The 25,463-nt window shown below is 37.8% G+C and overlaps 1 protein-coding gene across 1 annotated transcript in view; it reads right to left on the bottom strand.

Annotated features, from left to right (window-relative positions):
• The window catches only part of HPSE2 (heparanase 2 (inactive)), a 740,263-nt gene that overhangs the window by 515,291 nt on the left and 199,509 nt on the right, over positions 1–25,463 (bottom strand). The gene's annotated exons all lie outside the window — the stretch shown is intronic.

Here is a 25,463-nt window from a genome sequence, read left to right as displayed (position 1 = left end):
TGCCAATCTAATAGCTCAGAGGTAGAGAACGCCAAGATTAAAAAAAAAAACACTCTTATGCTTTCAGCTTAATTTCACCCTCTTTGCAGGCCTCTCCTAAGAGGGTTCCTGTTTCACTTTTGTTTGGGTAACTGGGATTAGTACAGGATGGAATTTTATTAGATTTAGCAGAGAAGCTGTAACTGCAGCTGATATTATAATGTTGATGTTTTAATCTAGTACTGGCTCAGTAGAAACCTCCTCCTGTGACTTTCAGTTTCAAAACAATGAAGCTACTATGAGGTCACAGAAGCTGTTGAGGGATTTAGCATCATAGGTAACTCAGGTGTTAGTTCTTCTGGGGCTGACTGTCACATCCCCCTCCCTTCATCTTTGAGTCAGTTCTCTGCTGTTTAGTCATTCAATCATAGGAAATATTCAGTATAATAACTAATAGAGATGTTATAACATATTGTAATATGTATGTAATAAAATATAAATAATATAGAATAAGGGCATTATATAAATGCCTTTGCTCTATATATTATATATAATAGATATATCCTACAGATATACATATACCACATAGACATAACTATAGATATATGTAATATATAATATATAACATAATCTGTGTGCATATATGTCCTATACATGTAATATACAACAATGTCCATGATAATTATATGTAATATAAATTATATAATGTGCAAATGTATGTATTATATTGATATCAGTTATATAAACACACATAACATATATGTATATAATGTGTATGTGCATATAATGTATACATATAACACTGATGATATATAATATACACATGCACATAACAGATAAACTATAATATACATGCCTATGTGTGCTTGTATATATGTATTTATAGATAGGTGTATGCACAAATACAAAGCTCTGAAGAGAATTACTTCATGTGCATTCAATTATGTAAGCTCTCCATTAGCTTCTATAACCTTAAAGCAGGGACTGAAAGTATATTTTTCCCCATTTTACACGTGGTGTGACTGGGGCTTAGAGAGATTTGCCTGAGGTCACCTATGGACAAACAGCATGATTCAATTCAGTTCTCTTGTCCCAAAGTCCTGAGTTATATCCTCCCCTCTAAAATTAAGCCAAGTCAGCAGTGCTACACATTGTGGATAATGGACCTACCAAGTTGCTTACAGAATAATGGGGAAGCCAAGATGCAAACAGTTGGGCATAAACAAAGCAGATGGGAGAAACTGGAGATAACCTCAGAGGGGATGCACTAGCATCGAGCAGAGACTGAAAAAGGCTTCTTGCAGAAGGTGAAATTTTAACTAAGAGTTGGAGGATGCCAGGATGGAGAGGTGAGGATGGAGAGTATTTCTTTTTTTTTTTTTTAGTTTTTTTACAAGGCAATGGGGTTAAATGACTTGCCCAAGGTCACACAGCTAGGCAATTATTAAGTGTCTGAGGCAGGCTTTGAACTTAGGTCCTCCTGACTGCAGGGCCGGTGCTCTGTCCACTACACCACCCAGCTGCCCCTGAGAGCATTTCTGACATGGGGGAAAGGCAGTGCAAAGCCATGAGTCAGGAGATGGAATCTTTGTGTCCAGAATGATGAGGAGACCAGTGTCACTTACTGTAGAGTATGCGATGGTGGGAAAGAAGAAGAAAATGAGGTTGATAGGAAGGAGTCAGGTTAGAAAGGACTTATTTGGAACCCAGAAGAACATTTTAATTTTATATATATTTATTTATAAAATATATAAATATTTTATATTTATAGCTCAGTAAAGGGATGAGAGAGGATATGAGCTATATGCTAAATTTGAGAGATCTATGACTGTCCACCTTGTAGTCTTCCTGTTCTATGAACAAAAATGATAAGTAAGAACTGTCTGATTCCATGATGGGTGACCCATTCTACAAGACCTTTAGAAACCTCCTTGGGGCAGCTAGGTTGCACAGTGGATAGAGCACCGGCCCTGGAGTCAGGAGGACCTAAGTTCAAATCTGAACTCAGACACTTAATAATTACCTAGCTGGGTGACCTTGGGCAAGTCACTTAACCCCATTGCCTTAAATAAATTTTAAAAAATTTAAAAAAGAAGCTTCCTTCTTTCTAGAAGAGCCAGTGTTACCTTTTCATGCCTTATAATGGTCTGGGACAGCTAGTTGGCATAGTGGATACAGTCCTGGGCTTGGAATCAGGAAGACTCTTCTTCCTGAATTCAAATCCAGCCTCAGACATACATTAGCTAGACAAGTGATTACCTCACATCCAGGACCATCTCTAGTCATCTGATCCAAATCTGACCACTGGACCCAGATGATCCCAGTAGAGAAAGTGAGACTGGTGACTTAGCACAGGCCCCCTCAACCAAATTCAATCCCTTGCATGTCATGGCATTACCTCCTTGATGTCATGGTCTTCTTTGATAATGAAGGACAAACATCATCAACATCATCTGTAAAATGAATTGTAGAAAGAAATGGAAAACCCCTCCAGGATCTTTGCCAAGAAAGCCCCAGATGGCGTCATGAAGAGATGGAAATGACTGAAACAACTAAACAACAAAAAACTTAATGGTCTATTTGTAAAGGGGAAACCACTTACCCAAAGAATGGCAAGGGGGACATTAAGCAACAGAAGAAAAACTAAGACAGAGCTGTTTGAGGGGAAAAGAACATGGGACATATTTTAATATACTTTTATAATTGTTTTTCTTTTTACTAGAAAATTCTACTCTCCATGACATGTCTTTATGTGCTACAGGGACAGTTCAAGGACTACTATGGAGAGTAACAGTCCAAGGCCTTCTTAAATGGCAGGAGGTACAAAATACTTTGAATTGGCTCTGCTCCATACTCAGTTGTTTGTAGGTCTGGGCCCATGTAGAGGAGATGGATATTTGCAGCAAATGAAAGGAAGATTGAATAACAAGCAAAGAAAGTAATTATGGATAAGAACTATGAAAATAGCAACATCTACTCAGGCCTGTGCCAGATGAATGATGTTGTTTTCTCCTGCCTGGCAATGAAACCATTTGGGGAATTAAAGTTTTAACCTTTGATGTAGCTTAAGTACAAGAGTCCTTTACATAAAGAGCCATGCACCCTAACTGAATCAATTCTCTATCCCTATTGGAGACTTTCCATACTCTACTAGAATTGTCCCATATCCCTTCTGCCCTTTGTGATAAATTTCTCAAAGGCCATCAACAATAGGTGCCTCCACTTGAACTCCACTTATTCTCTCCTTAACACTTTACAGTTTTATCATTCTACTTCTCTTTTACTTGCCAAATTCAATGGATTTTGCTTAATCCTCATTCTTCTCCATCTCTTTGCAGATTTTGACACTATTGATCATTCTCTCCTCCCTGATACTCTCTTCTTTCTAGGTTTTCAGAACACTACCCCCTCCTAGTTCTCCTCCTACCTATCTGATCACTCCTCCTTTGCTGGAGCCTCATCTAGATCACATCTTCCAACAATAGGTGTCCCTTAGGGTTCTGTCCTAGGCTCTCTCTTCTTCTCCTTCTTCCTCTACACTATTTCACTTGATCTCATTAGCTCCTGTAGATTTAATTATCATCTCTGTGATGGTGATACTCAGCTCTATCCTGCCCTAAACTCTCTGCTGACCTCCAATATCACTCCTCCAATTGCCTTTCAGACATCTCAAACTGGATGTCTCATACATATCTTAAGTAAAACATATTCAAAATAGAACCCATTATCTTTCCCCCAAACTCTCCCTGCAATCATGCCTAACTTCCAATGCTGTCAAGGGTAATATCATATTCTCAATCCCTTGGGCTCAGTGGTACCCTCAACTGCTCATTATCTTTCATCCTTCCATATCCAATCTGTTGTCATGGTATGTCCATTCTCCCTTTGCAATATCCCTTTCTTTCCTCTGACACTGTCAGCCCTCCAGTGACATACCTTGATTACTGAAATAGCCTGCTAGTGAATCTGCCTACCTGAAGTCTCTCTCCACTCCAATTCATCTTCCACTCAGTCACCAAAGTAATTTGTAATTTTCTTAAAGTGTACATCTGAGCTTTCAAACATGCACACACACACACACACACACACACACACACACATACACACACACATACACACACACACACACACACACACACACTCACTCTATCATTTCCAGAATCAAATACAAAATTCTCTATTGACATTCAAAACCTTTAACAACCTACCCCTTCCTACTTTTCCAGTCCTCTTACCCTTATTTCTTCATACCTACTCTTCAATCCACTGACAATGGCCTCCTGGCTGACTCATGAATAAGACACTCTATCTCTTAGTTCTCAGCATTTTTTCTGGCTTTCCTCCATTCTTGGAATGTTCCCTTTCCTTATCACCACCTGCTGGCTTCCCTGGCTTCCTTTAGCTAAAATCCTATCTTCTTTAGGAAACCTTTCCCAAGCCCTCAATATTAGTACTTTCTCTTTTTAAAATTTTTTTCCTGTTTATCCTGTATATGGCTTTTTTTGTACACATTTGTTTGTGGTCTCCCCCATTAGATTGTAATGAATGTTTATTGAATGTCTAATATTGCTCTTAAACTTCCTTTTGGTAAATGTTAGATAATTTACCATATTTCATTCCAATCCTAGGTTTTCATCATGGGCCCAACCTGAGTTAGAGCTGGCAGGGAACAAGAACCAATTACCTGGAAAAAATAAAAAGGATAAAAAAGATTTCTGGAAACTTTGGGGGGACCTACTTTTTACCTGAAAGGTGTCCTGAGTTTCCTAAGGTTTGGCTTGACTAGAGGCAAGATCTTGGGAAAACTACTTACTCTTCCTATGTCACTGTTCCCTCATTTCTAAGGTGATGAGGGTCCCTTCCCACTCTATGATCATCATTAAGGACATGGATATAACAGGAGCAGAAATATTCCACTCTAGAGGAAAAGAGAAAGTCAAAATAGGTGAGGTCAAAATATCTCAAATGGAACTCATTATATTTATCCAAAAATAACTCCTCTGGTTTTCCACACTTCCCTGCCACTGGAATACAGTCTTGAAACTGTGAAATCACCTTTGCTCTCCTCTCCCTCAGTCACTATTTTTGTAAAGAATATAAAATATTATCTTAGAGTTCAAAAGAATAAATCAACTTCAAAGGTAAAGAATCATAAAGGATGGTTAGAAAACAGTAAATATTATAAAGATCCACTCTCCATTCCAATCAAACAGGTTTACTAATTTTTCACAGTCTCTGTGGCTTTGCACAAGTGCTTTTCTACATTTGGAAAGCACTCTTTTCTCTTGTAGAATCACTGGCTTCCTACAAAGGATCACTAAGATACTGCCTCCTACATGGGGCCTTACTTGATTCCCTCATGTATTATCAATTCTATTACTTTTGAAATCTCCTTGCATATATTTATCTATACATATTAGGGAATATTTTCATCAAAGGTCAAATGAGATATTGCTAAAGTGTGTAGTATAACATAGAAAGTACTAAAACATTTGCTGAAGTCCACCAATTGAAGTGATTGTTCCTTCTTTAAATTCCTTACAGCTATTTGGTTAGATGTTGTATTTACCTCCATCATATTTTGTCTTATAAATTGTAAAGTCCTTTAAGATGGGATCTGTTCTTTTTCATCTTCATATTTCCAGAGTCTTGCATACAGTCGATACCTAAGAAATACTTTTTAATTGAATCAAATTCCTGTGCATTCTTCCTTTGAAATTCCCCTAGAATCTGTGTTCTGCTCTCAATTCCCATAATCATTATTCTGATCACCCCATACTGAGTTAGTTTCCTTTTCTGCCTGTCCCCACTTCACCGCACCCTAAATACCTCTTACAGAGGACTCTCCCTAAAACATTATTTCTCTCTTATCACTTAAAATATTGCTTGTGATTCAGGGCCCAGAACCTTACCATTTTCATATCCTGAATTTGGATGTTAATTCTACAGTCTTGCCAGCTACACAATCACAGCTTTTGCATTTAATAACTGTATATTCTGGCTGAGAAGTTGAAATTGTCTTCCTTTCCCGGCTGCTCACTCTCTGCTGTGGTTTGGCTTCTGATCTACAGTGTGATGGGGTATTGGCGGCAGACCCTTTCCAAATTCTGACAATTTCAGTAGCTTTCCCTTATGTCATCCTTATCCAAAGATTGCGAATATTTCTCCTTGGTGGCAACATCCTAACACATTGAGTACGCTCAATTTCAGAAGGGGAAAAAAATAAAGTAACCATAACCACCATCAGTTGACAGTTTGAAAAAGCCCCCAAGGGGTCTGGTTAACACATCAACTTGAGTTTATATAACCTGTGTTTGAGTACAATATTAAGAGAAGGACATCCTGAGCCAAATTCTCATGGTAGCTAAGGAACTCTTTAGGGTTTTTAGTTATTTGTTTTGTTTTCTGTTTTTTAAGGCAAATGAGTGAAAACTATACTAACTCTTCCAGGCATTGTGTACATCCACTCTTCGTCAGATTTTGTCACCATACATTTGGTTCAACAAAATTTTAAGCATTGATTATGAACAATGTATTATATTAGACAAGCACTGGGGACATGATGACCAAAGAAAAAAGTTTCCCCTTAGAAACTTTTGATAATATATAAAAAGGTAAGTAAATATAATATCATTTCTATGGGAAGAAAAAATTTATACTTGAAAACAAGAAAAATCAGGAAAAGTTCCGTATTGGAGATGATGTCTGAGATTTCAGACCCTGAAATCTTAGAATTCTAACAGGTAGAGAATAAGGAGGAAATGACTTTTAGGCATTGGGCAACCTTTGCCCAGCAAAGAGCATGAAGTGAAATTTGGACAAGAGCTAAGAGAGAAGTTTAGGGGCAGCTAGGTGACACAGTGGATAGAGCACTGGCCCTGGAGTCAGGAGGACCTGAGTTCAAATTTGACATCAGACACTTAATAATTACCTAGCTGTGTGGCCTTGGGCAAGCCACTTAACTCCATTGCCTTGCAAAAAAAAGAGAGAAGTTTAACAGGAAAACAGGATGCATAAAAAGTAAGACTACAAAAACCCAGATCATGGAGATCTTTAAATGTTTAAATGCCAGATTGAAACTTTATTTTCTCCTAGAGACAAGAGGAAGCCACTAAACACTTTTTGATGGAGATAGTTAGATGTATCTTTTAGGAATATTAATTTGGCAGTGTGTGGAAGATAGATTGGAGAGGAGAAAATTGGAAGCAGGAAGAGTAGTACATTAACCCAGAGACAGGCATGGAAGGTCTGCACTAAAGTGAAGGCTACATGAATGGAAAGAGGAAAGATTTAAGAGAATGGTAAAGAAACAGGATTTGACAACTGATTGGAGAGTAGGAGATAATGGAGAAGGAAGATGGAGTCATGGACTACCCCAAGATTGTAAACTTGACTACCCAGAAAGAGAGTGGCAACCTTAACTGAAACATGGAACCTTGGAGGAAAAATAGTTTTAAATAGAAAGATAATTAGTTCTATTTTGGATATGTTGATTTTGAGGTGTCTACAAGACATCTAGGTGAAGATTTCCTCAGGCATCTGGTTTTGTGTGACTGGAACCCAAAACAGAACTGATTTTTAGATATGAGTCCTATTTCAACAGAAATGATAGTTAAAGACACAAAAGCTAAGTAGAGTAACAAAAAGGAGAGGAGAGAAAGAGAAGAAAAGGAGGTCTGGATCAGAACCTTGGGAGACACCCAGACAGAAAGCGCAAGGAAAGGCTACGAATGGCAATCCTGCAATGGAGACCAAAAAAGGAACAGTCAGATAGACAGGAGGAAAAGAGTCATGTCATGGAAGGTGGTGATAATCTACAGTGTTAAAATCTACAGCAATCTGAATACAGAGAAAAAGCCATTGTATTTAGCAGTTAAGAGATCTTTGATCACTTTTAAGGGTGCTAGTTCAGTAGAGTGATAGAGTCTATGGTCAGATTGCAAAGAACTAAGAGTCAAAAGTAAGAAAACTGAAGTTATGAACATAAATAACTCTAGAAATTTTTCTGTGAAAGGGAAGAAAGATCTATGCTGGAGGCTTGAGGGGATGACAGGTCTCATGAAGATTTTGGATGAATGGTAAAATACTGGGTATACTTCAGGGAAGGAGCCAATTGGTAAAAAGGTGACAAGAAAATGAAAGAAGGGGAATGAGGAAAGGGGCAAAAGAAACCCTGGCACAAGAGAAAGCTAGACTTGGGATCTTGCCCTTTGAATCTCAGAAGGACTATCTCTTCAAGTGGCCAAAGCACAAGCTTTATGGATCCTCCTGGAATCCCTAATGGCTGACTCACACATACGATTTGAAAATGGTAGCAATTTATGCTTTCCTGGTCCCATGTCCAAGAGGATCAAAACCCTCCATACTTTAGGGAATTATCTTCAGGAGCTTCTGTGGTCACATAAACTTCTCAGTGGGTAGCCAGACTTTTAGTGATAAAGCCTTCTGGTTTACCTAAGCTGTCTTTCTGACAGTCTATCTCAGCCTGTGCTCAAATTCTTTCTAGTTCTATAGGATATAACAGAGTTTGCTCTCCACTACCTCAGTTTTCAAGAACCCAGGCAGGCTCATCTCTTCCAATTCTTAAATGTCTCATGTTTACATGCTGGCCAAACACTTGGGTTATTGATAAACTTATTCACTATTAGGGACTTAGCAGGAATAGAGGTTGTCAAAGGGCAGGTTACATGCATTTTTTTTATCAACAGTTGTTTGAAGAGCACTATAGTAACCACAAAAGAATAGATCCTAATCTAATGTATTATAGAAATGGGTTATTAATCCAATTGAGAAAATAACTATTTTTCTAATTAGAAGCTGAAAATAATAGGGCCCGTTCCCCACTGTATAGAACTTAACAGTCTTACAAAATACTTTGTATACATTATTTGTTTTGATTCTGTGAGATAAGTGATGTAATGTGATCCTCATTTTATAGATGGGGAAAGTGAGGGTCACAGAGTAGGTAACTGCATCAATGTCACACATCCAGTCAGTGATAAATCTGAAACTCAACCTTTGTTCTTTTGACTTCTGACTTCACTGTACTATTCGAACTCTCTAATCTACTTAAAATAGAAACATCCTTCTTTCCTACAAATATTTCCATTGACTGTCCACGTATTGATTTTTTAATTTTTATTTTAAATTTTTTATTAGCAAGCATTTCCTTTCTATTTCTACTCCCCCAATACTTTTCTTCTTCTCTTCCTAAGAGCTTTATATCTAGGCATCAGCTGGGCTCCCACTTTTAGAAGCTACTTCTGTAAAAGCTATCCTTAGAAAGTATTTCCACAAGAGTTTATCTCTCTTCTGGATAAGATATCTTTTTATTTTAGGTTTTTGCAAGATAATGGGGTTAAGTGGCTTGCCCAAGGCCACACAGCTACGTAATTATTAACTGTCTGAGGTCACATTTGAACTCAGGTACTCCTGACTCCAGGGCCAGTTCTCTCTCCACTGCACTACCTAGTCGCCCCTTGGATAAGACATCTTAAGTAAAAATTAAAGGACAATATTAAGCAGAGATTTAAAGTGGTTCAGAGACAGGTATTGTCTATTAAATAATTTTCCCATCACAAGCTAAACAAAAGGCAATATTTTTGTTTACCCTCTCCTTTCTGAGAAATATAAATATTTTGTTTCCCCTTAAACAAGTCACATTTTAACTCTTAGTATAGAAAGCTTTCTCAAACCTCCAGTGTTTACAAGTTCTCTAGACATCTTGTTAATCCAACCTTCCTTCAACCTTTGGTGGCAGTCCCTCCCAAGAGGGTCACATTTTAGAGATTTAATAAATACTTTTTTCATTTATCCATTCATTCATTCATTCTTCTAATTACAGTTCTTTCTATTCATCGCCAACTTTTGTGGGAAATAGTAGCAACACTTTCCATCATCAAAGTCATCAAATTCTGAGAGTCTTCTGGCAATCTCAGCATAATACATGGTAGGATTATGATATGGCCTTTGATGTGGCCTTCCCAGAACCACCAGGGAATTTCACAAGCTGGATTTTAAGAAACTGACTTTGGGGGAAGAGTAAAAGGAGGTAGCATTGGGAATGGGAAGCTGAACAGAACAAAAAATATGTGTTAAAAGAGGAAGAGCTAAAAAGCCTCCAACTCCCAGTCGCATTAGCTTATCAACTTTCATGGACTCAACTATGACAAATTTATAAGAGATAAAGAGGGAAGCTGATCGGGAACCAATAAACTAAAGTAGAGGTATTAGATTCATGAACCCCACAAAACTCCTAGGTGTAATCCAAATCAGATAAAAATGAAATTAGAAAAATTTTAACAAAAATAAATAAAATACAATAAAACATAGATGATGTTAATTTGTGATTTTCAAATGCTATATGCCACTTATTTGGGATCTGTTTCTATTTCAGTTTGACATCACTGGATTAAATCAATAATTTGGAATCAGGAAGAGGTAACTAACCAAATTCAATTATCACCTTTGCCTTTAGCACTGAATCAACATTGCCATCTTGTGTCCACACCAAAAACTAATTACTTTGTTTTGTTAAGCCTGGCTATTTGACCTCTTTGAACCATAAAGTAACTTCAAAGGACTCCAGGACTAGAGTCAGGAAGACTCATTTTCATGGGTTCAAATCTGGCTTCAGACACATACTAGCTGTGTGACCCTGGGCAAGTCACTTAACCTGATTTGCCTCAGTTTCCTCATCTGTAAAATGATCTATAAAAGGAAATAACAAGCCACTCCAGTTGGTGTCATAAAGAGTTGGACATGACTGAACAAAAGCAATTATGCACCATAAGCAGACACCTGGGCAAGTGAAGGTCCAAGTCCTTTGATGGAAAGCTCTGATAAATATATAATCTAAGGTCCAACAGATTGAGATAGCCCATCCTCCAAATTGGTCTAGATTCTCTTTTGAACATCACACCAACTACAATTGGAGAAGAAAGTAACTATCCTGTTGATTGTCAACTCAAGGGTCATGAATTATACTAAAACAAACCTATTAATTTATCCAATAACTGATTATGGATCTGTTATTTATAAATTTGTCAAAATCTTTATTGAATCTCCTCATCTTTTAAGCTTAAATTATTTTATCCAGACATAAGTGCATAAGTGTTCATTCATCTCATACACACACACAAACACACACACACACACACACACACACACACAAACACAAAAGTTTTTCCTTTTTTGTCATAAATGAGCCTCTCTCAAGCTTTTCAGAAAGGACCTCTTGTACTATTTTTGAAATTTCTGATACTGATGCAAATCATCAAATAACCTAAAATTAATCATATCACTTTCCTAAATAGTAGCATTGGCCTTAGGGTCAAAAGGATGGAGCTCCAATTCAGCCTCAGACACTTGATATTTACTAGCTGTGTGACCTTGGAAAAGTCACTTAACTCTGATTGTCTCATATCCAGGGCCATCTCCAATCATCTTAATTCATATCTAGTCACTGGACCTAGATGGCTCTGGAGGAGAAAGTGATATTGGGGACTTAGCATCTCCTCACTCAAATCACCTTCCCTGATGGTCTTCTTAGAGAATGAAGGATATATATACACACACATACATATACATATGTATACATAGCTATAGCTATAGAGATAGATAGAGAGAGAGATGGAGATAGAGATGATGGAGATGGAGATGGAGATGGAGATGGAGATGGAGATGGAGATGGAGATGGAGATGGAGATGGAGATGGAGATGGAGATGGGGATGGAGATGGGGATGGAGATGGGGATGGGGATGGAGAGGGATATAGATATAGATACAGATATAGATATAGATATGGATATAGATATAGATAGATAGAGATTAGATAGAGATAGAGATAGAGATAGATATATAGATATAGATGATATAGATGACATAGATAGATTAGATATAGATGATATAGATATAGATATAGATATAGATATAGATTAGATATAGATATAGATGGATAGGGATAGGGATAGGGATAGGGATAGGGATAGGGATAGGGATAGGGATAGGGATAGGGATGTAGATGTAGACGCAGATATAGATGTATATGTAGATAGATATAGATATATCAGAGTCAGCATCTGACTCCAAGGTAAGTAGGTTCCCCTTTCCTCTGCCACACTGCTTTTCTTTTTCTTGATGACCACAATTTAAACAACCCCAGATCTGCTCTCACTGTCCTAATAAAAGAACACTAATCTCTTCTGTATAACAACATGTGATAACCATAGCAACCTACCCTTCTCAGTCACTTAAACTGCCTTTCTCAGACCTGATCCATTATATTTTTCAAGGTCTTGACTACATGTGACTTCCAAGTAGAGATGAAGGAAGGGAATGGGAAGAACATCAAATGAATGTCATTAAAGGATAGTCTTTCATTGACTCCAACTCCATTTCCAGGATAATAATGATTTTGTTTTTACTAGATTTGTGATTTCATAAATGTAAAGAATATCAGTGGAGCAACTAATTAGCCCACTTTCCCAATTCAGATCTTCAACTGTACTACCATTGTTTTATTGGAGCGTGGAGCACTGGGTGGTGATTTGTCCAGGTCACATGACCAGTACAGGAAAGAAAGATAATTTGACTTCTACTCTCCTTTTGCTCTCCTCAATAATACATGTTCTATCATTCTCCTATTACATATGGGGTAATTGAAGACCAGAGAAATTACAATAATAGTTTAGAGTTGAGAAGGTTGTTGTAGACCATTAAATCCAACTCTGACATCTTACACATGAGGAACCTGAAGCTGAGGGAAATTTAAAAAAAAAACCTTGTACAGGCTAACCCAGTCTGCAGTTATTTATATAGAGTCCTGAAGCTGATCTGAACTCTGATCTTCCTAATTCTAAGCTAAGCACTCTATGAACTAAGTTACCTAGGGCTGACCTGCCCAACAGCACATAGCCAGGAAGTAAATAAACAACTGAAGAACACAAACCCATGTCTTCCTCATTCTGAGTTGGGGACATCCATGACGTATCATACAGTCCTTGAAAACTGCCAACTTTTCCTACTTTACATGCTATCTCCCACACATCCTATAAGGGAGTTACAACAGGCATAACACAGCTCAGTAGGGACTATTGATAGACTATATAGTTTAGACTACTTTCCAGGATGGTATAATCTAATAGACAGAACATTTCATCTGAAGGATGGAAGATCTGGGTTCAAATGCCACCTCAAATATTTATTGTAGGAGGATCTAGACAAATCTCTTAAGCCTTCTCCAGTCTCAGGTTCCTGTCACATAAAATGGGGATTGTGTCACCTTCCCAATAGAATTGTGAAAATCAAATAAGATAACACATAAAATTCTTTGCAAAACTTTTAAAACCTTTTGTAAACATCATTTATGATTACTTTGCCCTAGATCAGGGATTTATAATCCTTTTCTGTGTCATGGTCCCCTTGGGCAATCTGATAAAGTTTATAGACCCCTTTTCAGAATAAAGCTTTTTAAGGCATAAAATAAAATACGTAGAATTACAAAGAAACAATTATATTTAAATACAGTTATTGAAATGTTTTTTTAAATTAATTCATAAATCCCAGGATAAAAACTCCTGCCCTAGATGCATGACTGCTACCCTCATCAAGATTCTAGATACCACTTTCTTGTCCATTCCCAGTCTTTTAAGTATTTCTTACACTTGGCTCCCATCATCTTAGCATTTCAGCACCTGGAAGAATTTAGCTGAACCTGTAAACCTGAAGGTTTCACCACTGCCTTCTCTCCAACAGATCATATATAAAAGTGTTAAATAAGACTGAGCCCTGGCACTGATCCCCAGGGGAGCCTCCCTGTTTCAACTGCTCCAACCAGAGAAATACCCATGTAGTCCTTCTCTACCCTTTGTTTCCTGTATCTAAGGTAATTCCCTACATATGACACAACAGTTCCCCAGATCTCATCATGAATTTTTTCAACCAACTTTTGTGGAGAAGGGCTTTGGGAAAATAGAAGTAGATTGCATCCACTTGTTCCTCTATTAATAGCTGATATTACATCGTCACAGGTGAAGTTAGAAGTTAACAATGTCCCTTGTGTCACACACACACACACACACACACACACACACACACACACGCCAATTTGTCCTCCTGTATTAAAGAATGCTTGTCCTCAATGTCATCAAGTTTAAGAATATCCCAACAAGCCCTCTTATCGAGAAAGAACCCCAAGGGCTTTACAAATATTTTTTTCTTTAAGAAAACATATTTTAAACTATCTTATGTTTTATTCAAAGCATGTTTAATGCACATTCAAATGCAACCACATCTGGCCTGCAACATGGCAGCTGTTTAACAGCCATGACACCTCACAAAAATTTAGGACAGGAAGCAAAGAATTCTGTAGCCAACTGGAACTAAGAGAAGGAGGAGGAGGAGGAGGAGGAGGAGGTCCAGTACTATGACTGCCCTTCCTGGATCTCCGCCAAGACAATGTGGTTAACACCTCTGTGATAATGAAAAGCAAAAGAACCATTAGTGGTCACAGTCCAGCCTTCTCACAAGCCCCGCAGCACCCTGCACCCTGCACCAAAGTGACCCACCTTTATGTCCAGACCAGTCAGTTTCTGGTTCAATGAGAAATACACCTTCTACTCAAGAGCCAAACTAACTGTGACAAAACATTGTCTTTCCATGTCTCTGTGGCATGTACCCAGGATCCACACCCTTTGGCTTGCTGGGCATCTCCTGCCATGCAGTGACCCATGTGCCTGGGCTCATTTCTGATTCAACCCAAAACACCCTCTGTAGAAAGTGCCAAATCCACTTCCTGTGGCACATTGCCTTTCAAGCTATCCAAACCATGGACCAGCCAAACCCAGGATATGTTTTGGCCTGCTGGACCAATACAATCTGACAACTCATTGCCCCAGCTGACATAAGGAAAGCCGCATTCATACCCAACAGATGAGTGTACTAACTGTGCATAGGATGGATCTAGTTACAGTTCTGATTTAGGAAGTAAATTACTGTCATGGAGAAATATAGTATAATTGGATTTGGAAATGAAAAAGAACTGGGTTCAAATCCAATCTCTGGTATATAGATAGATAGATAGATAGATAGATAGATAGATAGATAGATAGATAGATATAGATAGATAGATAGATAGATAGATAGATAGATAGATATAGATATAGATAGATAGATAGATAGATAGATAGATAGATAGATAGATAGAGATAGATAGATAGATAGATAGACATCACCACAGGAAAACCTCTATTTTCCCATCAGAAAAATAGGGATAATAATAACAATCGTAGAGGGCTGTTGTGAGGACCAGATGAGATAATGTATGTAAAAACCTTAAATACTAGATAAAAATACATTCTTATTCCTCTCCAAATAGTTTATTAAGAGACTAACTAAAAAGGGTAGAAGATTTCTTTCCTTACTAGTACTCAGGGTGTTTTCCAGATGAAACTCAGATTCCTTGAATTGAAATACGGACAGCAGAGATCTCCTAGCCTGACTTTCCTATCTCTGATAATGGCTCTCTCCAGAGGCTCCTTATTCATCTATCAAACCTTATTCACACCCAGACACACCAGCCTCTCCCTCTACTTGCCCCCACACCATGTTGTATTTTAACAGCTAAAATCTTTTTTTTTCATGCACCACATTTCACTGAGCTTCCTAATTACCTTCTAGATTAAGTACAAACTTCAGATGTGATATTCCAAGACCTCTGGAAGAAAGTCATCCCTCCCCAATCATCTCTTAGAAGAAGGGACTGATGAGTGATCCATAATGTTCTTTCCTGGTCTAATGTTCTAAGGTTTCAAGTCAATATTCACTGAATGATTATTTTGGTTCTAGCATTTGCTAGATGCAGAAAGAAAAAAGAGAGGACTAGGTTTATTGATGAAATTTGTCATTAGGGATGAGGAGTTTGAAAAAGAAGAGATTGTGTCCAGTGTAAAATTTTGAAGCACAATTGAGGTTCAGGCAAAAAAGGACAACATGTTGTGGGGGGGGGGAACAAATTCACTAATGACCTTCAAGAAAAATTAAAGTAAACTGAAAGGTAGAAACCACATTGCAAAAGGTTAAAAAGGGAATGAGACGCTAGGAAGTAAAATGTCTTACACTAGTGGGATCAAACTCAGTAAAAAATGGAGCCACCAGGGGCAGCTAGGTGGCGTAGTGGATAAAGCACCGGCCTTGGAATCAGGAGTACCTGGGTTCAAATCCGGTCTCAGACACTTAATAATTACCTAGCTGTGTGGCCTTGGGCAAGCCACTTAACCCCATTTGCCTTACAAAAAAAAAAATGGAGCCACCAAAACCATATAAAAGGATCCAGCAGTTGCTATTCACTTAGAAAATCACATTTTATCATCATCTATGTGCTTTTATTTTTGTACTTATTCTGTTAACTATTTCTCAATTTCAATTTAATTTGGTTCTGCTGCCCTGGGGAGGATTCTGGGCCTCACCCAGCCCTCTGAAGGTCTGCTGACATCTGGTTTACACCCTCAAAGATGGAATAATAACTAGGAAGAGTAGCAACACTGGAGGACAGAGAAAAACTAAACCTTAGGAGAAGAGGTATCGTTTATTCTCTCTGACTGGAGCAAGGACTAAGGACTTACTTCTTATTATAGGAAGCACTTATTATAGGAAGAGTAAGAATTCCAGGTAAAGATGAGATTTATTATAAACAGTCTTAATTTTTTCTGTGAAACAAGGGTTAAGGTTAATAGGCAAAGATCTACCTAGGCTTTGGAGGAGAGGAGATTTGAACTCTCCATTGTGTAGAATATTTTAGGAGGAATCAGCAAATGATGAATAAAAGGACAAAAGATTTGAAAGGGGCATGCTTACTAGGTGAGCTGAAGAAATTATGAAAAGACTGTAGGCTTTATGAAAAGATGGTTATCAGAATTTGAAAGGCCTGTACCGGACTAGAAATTAGCTTCAAGACTTTAGTCACTTTCTTTCTGTATCCTTAAATCCCTTCTTCCTATTTCCTTTAGACATACAGTGACCTCCTACCATCTATCCTCACCCTATCTTTTCTGGAGAATCAGTTTTAATTTGAATCATACTAAATACTTTGAAATAAGTTCATATTTCTTTCCTCCAAAGGTTCCAAAGTAGGCCTTCCATCTCATTGTGGTTGTAACCCCCTCCCCCAAAGGAATTTTAGGAAACAAGGTGAGGTATGGGAATTAGAGCAGGAAAGGGCAATGAGAATATCCCAGTGCTTCTAAAATCACATCACACAGCCACCTGCCTATTCTACCTGGGCTGGCCCTGAACCCACCTCATGTACTCCTAATTCATTCCTGCTCTCCCCACCACTTTCTTTCTTTCATCTCTTGGACATCTGGACATTGATGATTTCTGTTTAGTTCACCCACTCAAGTTTCCAAAGTGGATTCCAAGTTGACATGGATAAGCCCAGCCATTTATAGAAAGTCTCACAACTACAGCAAATAACTATTAGAGAAGACACAGACCACAGGGATGGGACTTGCTCCTTACCATGATCTCTATGCCCTTAGGGGAAATAAATTTGCTTCCATATAATGATTGATTTTACCCTGAATGCCAACTCTGCCCACCAGTTAGAAGTACAAACTTGAGCAAATCACTCCCTAGTTAGACTGTAAACTCTAGGAAAGTGGGGATTATTTCATTCTACCTTTCACACAGTAGCTGTCCTTTTTTTAAGATCTTGATTGGATGATGGATTAACTCTAATTCTTTGGACTTCAGTGTCCTTGTCAGTAAAATAAGGAGTTAAGTGAGACGTTCTCTAAGAGTCTTTCCAGATCTGACATTGTAGACATGGAGGCATGTTTATTTTGTCTTTCTAATTAAAATGGAAATATGAACATAGGGGTTTCCAAGAAAACCGTTTCAGTAGAATAGGTTAGAGGTAGAGGGCAGAAGCCAAATTTTTCAACATTATCTAATTCAATCTCCATTTAGAGCATAAATCTCATCAATATTATCCCAGACAAGTGACCAATGGCCTCTGGTCCAGGCCAGGCCTCTGCCGAAGCTTCGCTATACCTCTCTCACTCCTGGAGTAGGATTGCATGTTTCTCAAAACACTCAATAAATACTGACTTGTTTGGACCATGCCTTTCCTGGTCTGGAAAAACTCCTTTCCTATGACACTTCTCTTCTAAGACTAATCAAGCTTTCTGCTGACACCTCCTTTTATTCCCCCCAAACTACAGCCCCCTCCTTTCAATTTTACTTAGGCAAACCTGCACTCAATCATTTCTGATGTGTTCACTCACTCTAGACTTCCATGCTCCAATGCAAGTGAGGACAATCAGCCTCCCGTGACACAGGAGGTATGAACTGCCACGTGGCTGGCTGTTCTTGCAGTTGGGGGTGCAGGGGGGATATGCATGACACAGGTTCTGATGCGTGCATGAGAGGCATCTCCTGACCATCAAAGACATAGACAGACAGCTGACACTGGACATTAGCAGATGCGTTACAGCCCATTCGTGATTGATTCATGAACCATATGGGCTTTTACTGTTCATGATCCTGACATAGCTTCCTCATTCATACATATATGTAAATATATATATATATATATATATACACACACACACACACACACACACACACTCTGCTGTTTGTTAGGCAAAGAAAGAGTTAGACTACTGGTAGGCAAGGGGGTGGATGGAAGACTGCTCTGCTACTAAAAATCTTTAATAGCTCCCTAGAGGCTCCAAGATGGGATCAGAACGGGGTGGGACTAGACCTATCACTTCATCTATATGAAGAAGGCAGAAGCAGCCTGCTAAAGTGAATGAAGAGCCTTTCTTGAAACTCAGGTGATACCACTAATAAAAGATTTTTCCCAAGCTTCTGAGGGGCTAATAACGTTCCCTCCCTTTTGAAATTATTTTGTGTAACTATATTATCCCTTCTCAGTTTAAATTTTATGAACACAAGCAGAATATGTAAACATTATTTAATATCCTGCATAAAAAAGATGATTAATAAATGATTAATTGGATAGAATTTTCTATAAATCTATGATTCCATGACTCTATTGAGTGTTCAAAAGGAAAAGAGTACATAAGGGAACTAGGATGACATGGTGAAATATACATTAAATTTGAAGTTAAAGGATCCATATTCAAATTCTGACTCTGTTTGCTACTTATATGGCAAGTCACTTTATTTCTCAAAAAAGGATGCTGAACTATATAATCAAAATGATCCCGTGATCCCAAACTAGCCAGGGTGGCTGCACAGAGTTAAAAAAGGGTTTGCTTTGTGTTTTGGCAGAAAATTCTACTTCATTAAGGACAAGAGACAAAGAAACTAAGATAGAGAAGGACTCTCTGACAAACAAATGAAAAAAGTAGGGGGCTGAAACACAGACTATTTGAAAAGTCAATATGCAAGAAGACAAGAGTAAAGTGACAGCCAACAAGCATTTATTAATTGCCTATTATGTGCCACAAATTGTGTTCATAAACAGCCAGGTGAACAAACTTTGAGCAGTATCTCAGAAGGCCAGACAGGAAAATAGGATTCTTAGAGGAATATCTGGGTAAGGTTCCAGTGAAGTTATGGAGGAAGTCAAACATGGAGAGATAACTACCTCAAGCAGAAAGAAAAAGAAGGAATGGTATATTTTTGAACCAAACAGGAAAGGGATTTACTTCCCAAGAAATCTAAAGGGACCTTCCTGAAATAGAGCAGGACTAGAAGAATGGTGAAAAAAAGTCAGAAGAGCAGTCACACATACACACTCAGTAAAGTATCAAAGGAAAGAGCCTATGGAATAACAAAGCTCAGTAGAGAGTCATATGAGATCACTGGATTTAAAAGTCAGAAGTCCTGAGTTTCACTCTCAAATTCAATTTTACTAGATTTGTAACCTTGGACAAACCATCAAAATTCTCTTGTCCTCAGTTTCTTCATCTGACAAATAAAGATGTGTTCTCAAGGGGATACTCTAGCAAGCAAAGGGCAAGGAGAAGTAAAAGTAACTAAGATTGTCACTTACATCAAATGTAGAGAAAAAAGAAAATTTTGTAGTGGCCTTCATGGAGGGTGTGATGTGTGTTTTGCCCTGCTATCACCGAGACTTGGTAATCACATGGCTAGAATATTATTCTGGAAGAGTATGTCTTATTCAGGAAGACTAGGATAGACAAAGGAAAGGTAGTGAATGAAGTCATGTTGTATTCTAGAAAAATATATTACTGGCATATTTTATATATATATAAACAAATGGAAGAGGAAACAAAAAGAATACTTTCATTGGAGTATATAAGTATACTACAGACCACCTGGACTGAAAAAGATAACAGATGGAGAGTTTGAGAAACAGATCACAAGTGTGTCATGGTGGTGTGTCCTCGTAGTGATAGATGATGAACTTCAGTTATTCCAAAATCTACCAGAACACTTACTTACCAACAAACACTTGCTTTAATGGTACATCATTCTTCAAAAGATTTAGGGACCCTTGAGAGGAAACTTTAATCCAGGATATGATTCTTCCTAACAAGGAGGAATGAATTGGTTGCTGGAGGGGAATGGAGGGAGTTCTTAGGGCAATTGAACCTTTTTAGTAATATTTGTGACAGAGAAGAAAACCAAACACAGTTTAACATGAACCCTAGGTTTTAGAAGAACAGACTTCAAAGAATTTAGAAAAAGGACAGATAAAATCTTAGGATGTAAAATTCTACAGAGAAGTCAGTCCAAGAAAGCTAGGGTACTTTCAAATTCAATCCCAAAATCACAAGGAGAAAGAATTCTAATGAGGAAGAAAGGAAATTGTCTAAAGAGACTAATATGGATGCTCAGGGAACTCACTGACCAACTTGGTTTTTTTAATGACATGTACAGATAAAGTTAGATAACAGTATAAATAAAAAGATGGACCCAGTCTCATTAGCATAGTGGTAGAAAGACTAAAGCTCAGGATGAGCTCAGGAAGCCTATGAAAAATATAACGTGTGGGGCTTACCCGTTTTGTTTTTTGTTTAAGTTTTAAAGCTAAGGATCAAAGAAATGCTAAGACTGCTGCTCAGGATGAATATAATGATGATTAGGGACAAAGGAAAGATGGCAGGTTCGATTATTATTTTTCTTCTTCTGTTTTTCCTGTTAAGGAGGATGATTTTTGGACTAGACAAGACCAAACAAAAAGGACTCAGTAATTGGGACTCAAGACAAGTACAGAGAGAAAGTAAGGGAGGGTCCAGCTTCACCTTGGTCAATTTAAACCAGTAGACCCAGATTACCAATATCCCAGGATACTGAAAAACCTTTTACATATGACTGTTGACCTTTGAAAGATCATAAAGAAATAGAGACCACAGGAGCACTAAAGGGCAAATATTACAGTTTTTAGGCCATGGGGAGAGTGAGAGACAGACAAACTGACAGAGAGACAAGGAGGGCGAGAGACAAAAAAGACAAAGAAGGAGGGAAGGAGAGATCAAGAGAAAGAGGAGAGAAGAAAGAAGAGGAAGACAGAATGGAGGGAGGAAGAAGGAAGGGAGAGAAGAAGGGAGGGAGGAGGGAGGGAGGAGGGAGGGAAAGAGAGAGAGAGAGAGAGAGAGAGAGAGAGAGAGAGAGAGAGAGAGAGAGAGAATAGGCCAATAAGATAGATTTTAATTCTTGACAAACTACTAAATATATTAGATGGGTAATTAGTGAACTGCTAGAAAATGAAAGTGTAATCACAAAAAAAAAAACATAGCTTCATCAGGCACAGTTCATGCCAGACTAATCTTATTTCCTTTAATGACAGGGTAACAAGACTTAAATCAATGGAATTCTATAGATTTAGCTTCCCTACATTTTAGCAAAGTAGTTAACAAAAATCTCTGAGTGTACTCTGGTGGGAAAAAAAAGTCAGCTATACAATGGAATAATCATATAGATTCAAAACATTTTGAATCATTAAACCCAAATAAGTGCATGCCAACTTGGAAGGTCTTTAGTGAAGTGCCCCTGGGATCTGTGATTAACCCTGTATTGTTTAACATTTATATCAGGATTTAGATAAAGGCAGGTATAGCATGCTTGTCAACGCAAAGTGAATACTGAATTATGAGGTGAGCATCTCAAGAGGCTAGTACACTGAAATAAATATAATAATATAAGTTTGAAAGAAATAAACATTTTGAACTCAAAAATATCCACTTCACAAGTACAAGTTGGGGGGGGGCAAGTACAGGTAGACAACAGTTCATATAAAAATGATTCGGGGATCTAATGGGCTCCAGTATGAGACAACAGTAGCCCTGAGTTCTCTGCTCAGGGTATTTTACTTTGTCATTGCCCTAACCACTCAACTTAAGGATGAAGTTTGATGATGACCTGAGAGGAAGCCATTTAAATTAAATAGGACATTTCTTGACAGCCAGAGGGGGTGATGCAGAGAGTAGGAAGAGACCCTAGAAAACATCAATACCAACCTTCTCGTTTTACATATAAAGGAATGTTGACCCAGGAAGTCCAAATAACTTGTGCCTACCCTCAACAAAAGACAGTATTCATCAGAAAGGGAATTTCAACCAGTTCTCCAGTTCTCACTTTCTTAAATCTAGTTAATCAACAAAACAATAGGGGCAGCTAGGTGGCACAGTGGGCAGAGCACTAAACCTTGGAGTCAGGAGGATCTGAGTTCAAATCCAACCTCAGATACTTAATAATTGCCTAGCTGTGTGGCCTTGGGCAAGTCATTAACCCCATTGCCTAAAAATTTTTAAAAATGAACAAAACAATAAATCAAACCCTGATTTAAACTTTGGCTGATTTCTGGGGTGTTGATGTTCATGCTGAAAATTTAACAATGGACTCTCTTCTGTCACAACAAATTGGCTACTGCTAAACCTTGACAGAGTTACAGGATTTTAACATTTTCACTTCAAATGTTAATTTTAGTTTTTCATAATTAAACTCTACTATAAAGTCCTGTGCTTTGTTTGTATCCTGGATTTGTTCTCTTGGGAAGACCTATTCAATCTTCTATGTGTGCAGGATCGTAGAGTGGGTTTCCATCAATCGAATACTATAGAAAGTCTATATAACTTGGAAGTTATCCTTGGTCCCCCAACACCTGTAGCAATAATGGGGTTCAACTGTATTTTGAATTTAAAACATTAATGTTGCTTCAGTGGGACCTTAATACAATTATTATTCATAATAAATCACTCAGTTTCTCTAATCACTCTCCATTGACAACTTCACTAATTTGGTGAGATGATGATATTGGAGTGTGAAAAACCTACTGAAATCAGATTTATGTCCAGTTCCAGATGTTCAGACATATTAAACCGCTACAGAGCCTGATGATTTACTCTCTTCCACTCTAGGTCAAAGCATATGGCTTCAGGAGCCTTTCTGAGAAGTGGGCCCTAATGCACTCATATTTCACTACTGGAAACCGTTGGTTCTAATTTGAGTAAATTCACCAATGAAATAAGTATGATGGGCTTGGCCTCAGGTCTCGTCAACATTTTTCACATCACATCAAACTCTCCACATATCTGATACCACAGACCTGGAGCTACTGACAAGATGCTTTCAAACACTCCGTCAGAGTCAGTTAAAAAGCTCTCCCTGTTGTTACTCGAATTTTCTTTCTAGAATGTCAGAAAAGGGGGCTCTTTCTAGTCTTACATCTTGCATTTCAATTAGGAAACTGCTGACAGTAAAGTACAAACCAGAGAGGTGCCCACTCTTTTTGCTGGCCTATGAGCCGGTAGAACCCTACTAGACCAACCAACAGAGATCCCCAATCCCAAAGTGGGGGAAGAAATCCTCCTAGGTCATTGTCCCCTAGTTTTAAATGATGTTGGCCTCCCTTTGACTCACAAAGAACAGGAAAATGAAAATTCTAGGGCATTGTGGAAACAAAGAAGCCCCTTGGACTGGCCCACTGGCATTCTCTGATCAAGAAAGTCTGATGTATTTTTCTACTTCATCCCAGGTCACATTGCCCCCCAAAAGTTCCCACAAATGAGACCTAAGACCCACAAGATGTTAGAGTTCTAGGAAGACTGATTCAGTGTTGTTTTCTTTCTCCCAATCTTGTTTACATGTGTTTGTCTGCAAAAAAAAAAAAAAAAAGGTTTTTATGGAATAAGAGAAAATGAGTGCTTTAATTTCTCAATAAAATCTCTGCCCAGCATGAGTCATTGTTTTCTTTTTTTACACCAGCTCGGGTAAAGCCTTCTGGTTTTAATAACTAATACTGCTGAGTTCAATAAAAAGCACTTAATTTAATTTAATCCAAACCTTGATCAATGCCAGCTTCCCCTGGAATTTTATCTTTGTTTTAATTTGAATCACCATGTTCAGAAAAAACGAGAGGCCAAGAGCAAAGGCACAGAAGTCAATTAGCTTGTAGGCTTGTTTCTGGACAAGGCCAGGAAAAGTAAAAGATTGACAGGTAAACGTTGAGACTCCGAGGTTCCTGCCTTCTTGGACAAACTTTTCCTGGCAGACCAAATGTTTTCTTTAGTCTTGAAGAAGGAAACTGAACAATTCACAGTCCCATTTGGAAAATGTTTTGAAAATAAAATATTCCAGAGTCAATTAGGATCAGATTTCTCAGCTAGGAGACTATCATCTTTAATGTGTTAATATTCAAAGATATGCTACTGAAAAATTAGAAGGAGAGAGATTCTTGAGTCCACCAGTTTGTGTTTCACAAGGCAACTGGTTCCAGTTCCAATTCCTGGGGTCTGGAGTAGAACAAGATTAAAACAATCTGGATGACAAACAATCTGGATGACAATTTCTGATGAGCCTTGCTTAACTTGATTTCATTTAAAAAGAAATTAAAACAACTAATATTTACAAAGCACTATGCAAGTCTGGGAGAGATAGGAAATTTTCTTAAAGTATATCCTCTGCCTTCATAGCATTTATAATCTAGTAGGAACCTTGTAGTATTATATGAATTTGTAATCCAGTAAAAAGCATTAGACTTAAAAGATATGTGTTCAACAAATTAAATTGATTTAACTATACCTGTTCTATCTTTCTAAAAGATTTTAGGGAAAGCAAAATAACCTAATAATATTAAAAAATTTGGAAAGTTTTGTATCATATAGCAAGGCATCATTCAATCCCAACATAATCCATTCCCATCATATTGTTCCATTATTTTGTCAAACTCAAAATGACAAATGGAAATACCATGTAAACTGATATATGTATTTGTGTGTGTATACCTACATTCATATATAAATTATTTATTTGTAAACATATATGCATTAAATTCTCAGATGAGCCTAGGCAAGACATTTCAACTTTGGGAGCTTCCCTTTTCTTTTTCTGTAAAATGAAGATATTCAAACACAAAATCTCTATTGACCCTCCCAACACTGAACTGTAAAATATCTACTGCTTTGAATTTATGATGATTAGAGATCATGATCATCACTGGTACTTAAATATTCCCACAACTGTTAGGACTAAACTGAAAAATTACCTGC

The sequence above is a fragment of the Macrotis lagotis genome, chromosome 4, assembly GCF_037893015.1.
Source record: "Macrotis lagotis isolate mMagLag1 chromosome 4, bilby.v1.9.chrom.fasta, whole genome shotgun sequence".
Lineage (NCBI taxonomy): Eukaryota > Metazoa > Chordata > Mammalia > Peramelemorphia > Peramelidae > Macrotis > Macrotis lagotis.
The sequence above is the reverse complement of the archived record's forward strand: the minus strand, read 5'-3'. Positions and strand labels throughout refer to the sequence as shown.